Source organism: Arachis ipaensis, chromosome B2 (assembly GCF_059453495.1).
Source record: "Arachis ipaensis isolate K30076 ecotype BB chromosome B2, ASM5945349v1, whole genome shotgun sequence".
Classification (NCBI taxonomy): domain Eukaryota; kingdom Viridiplantae; phylum Streptophyta; class Magnoliopsida; order Fabales; family Fabaceae; genus Arachis; species Arachis ipaensis.
Window position 1 is genome coordinate 46,581,513 of NC_142437.1, and position 2,170 is coordinate 46,583,682.

Here is a 2,170-nt window from a genome sequence, read left to right on the forward strand (position 1 = left end):
TTTAAATTCAAGCAACTAACTCACTGACTCACTAACTGTTTGAATTAATTCCTCAATTGCTCTAACCATACTCTTCCATTAACCAAGAGTATTTCACTTGTTGTTGCCTGTGCTGTGTTCTTGTATGACAGGTAGGAGAGGAGAGATATCAACTCCTCCATATACCGAACCAGAGAGGACCCTTCATAGACTTAGAAGGGAAGCAAGGGGGAAGAGAGTACTGGGAGAAGAAGAATCTGAAGGAGAATCTGAGGACAATTTTGAGGAAGCTCTAGATCTCAACATGGATAGAGAAGTTCACAACCATGAGAGAGCTGATGGAAACAATGCCATTCCTGAGAGGAGGGTTCTTAGTTCATACATAAACCCAACCTCTGGGAATTGTGGTAGCAGCATTCAGAAACCACCCATTCAGGCCAACAATTTTGAACTCAAACCACAGCTAATATCACTTGTGGAGAATCATTGTTCATTTGGTGGGAGTGCTAATGAAGATCCCAACCAACATCTCACAAAATTCCTGAGAATTTGTGACACTGTGAAGTCCAATGGAGTCCAGGAAGATGCCTATAAACTGCTTTTGTTCCCATTTTCACTTAGGGACAAAGCAGCTAAGTGGCTGGAATCATTCCCAAGGGGGAGTCTAACAACATGGGATGAGGTGGAAAGCAAGTTTCTGGCACATTTCTACCCCCCACAAAAGGTCAATAGGCTTCGATCTGAGGTTCAGACTTTTAGACAACAAGATGGTGAAACTCTCTACGAGGCATGGGAGAGATTCAAGGATTTGACAAGGAAATGCCCACCGGACATGTTCCATGACTGGGTGCAATTGCATATTTTCTATGATGGACTCTCTTATGAATCAAGGAAGGCTGTAGACCATTCATCAAGAGGTTCATTGAACAGGAAAAAGACTGTGGAAGAAGCCATTGAAGTGATTGAGACAGTGGCTGAGAATGAGTACTACTATGCATCAGAGAGGCACAACACTAAGGGAGTCATGGAGCTGAACCATGTTGATACAATTCTAGCCCAAAACAAAGTGTTTGCCAAGCAACTAGCAGAGCTTACCAGGCAATTAGAAACAAAGCAAGTGGCTGCAATACACACACAAGATCAAGAGGAAGTAAGCATTGAAGGAGGTGATTGGGAAGAGGCCAACTATGTGGGAAACCAACAAAGGCAATCATATGATCCACATTCCAACACTTACAACCCAGGATGGAAAAATCACCCAAACTTTGGGTGGGGGAACCAACAAACCCAACCACAAAACCACAAACCTTACAACCACAACCAACATAACAATTCCACATACCAAAACTCCAACCAAAGATCATACCAAGCCACACAAAACACTTACTCCCAACCATCATATCATGGCCAAAATAATCAACCTACCCAACCTGATCCTAACCAACAATTTCAAGATCAATTAAACCGGATAGAAGGAATGCTTACAACCATGAGTCAAGACATAACCGAATTGAAAGCTTTTAAGGAAGAAGTAAAGTCTAACCTGCAAAACCAAGGAGCTGCCATCCAGAAGCTAGAAAATCAAATTTTGTATTTGTCTAAGCAAACCCCTGGGACGAGCGTTTCTCATGCTGCCAAGGCTATTGCAAGGGAAGAATGTAAGGCCATAACCCTCAGAAGTGGAAAGAATCTAAAGGAGATCTCAAAGGAAACCACAGAGGATGAAGCAAGGGAACATGTGAGAGACAAGGAACAAGGACAATCTTTTACACCGTCCGCAACAAAAGAAAAAGAAGTCCTGAAGCCTTATACACCTAAAGCACCATATCCTCAACGTTTGATGAAAAGTGAAAAGGATGGTCAATTCTCCAGGTTCTTGGAGATTTTCAAGAAGCTCCAAATCAACATTCCGTTTGCTGAGGCAATAGAGCAAATGCCACTCTATGCAAAATTCTTAAAAGAATTAATGACCAAGAAGAGAAGCTGGAGAAATGAGGAAACTGTGTTGTTAACTGAAGAATGCAGTGCCATCATTCAGCACAAATTGCCTCAGAAATTGAAGGACCCAGGCAGTTTCCAAATCCCCTGCATCATAGGAGAAGTCATGGTGGAGAAGGCCTTGTGTGACTTAGGGGCCAGCATCAATTTGATGTCTCTAACAATGATGAGAAGAATGAAGATTGAGGAAGCC

General features: G+C 42.4%; 1 non-coding gene across 1 annotated transcript; it reads right to left on the reverse strand.

Annotated features, from left to right (window-relative positions):
• Window positions 1-709: 709 nt before the first annotated feature.
• Window positions 710-813, reverse strand: LOC148573857 (small nucleolar RNA R71). The gene has a single exon (XR_015905695.1). It is a non-coding gene; the product is annotated as a small nucleolar RNA R71 (small nucleolar RNA).
• Between the last annotated feature and the right edge of the window lie 1,357 nt (window positions 814-2,170).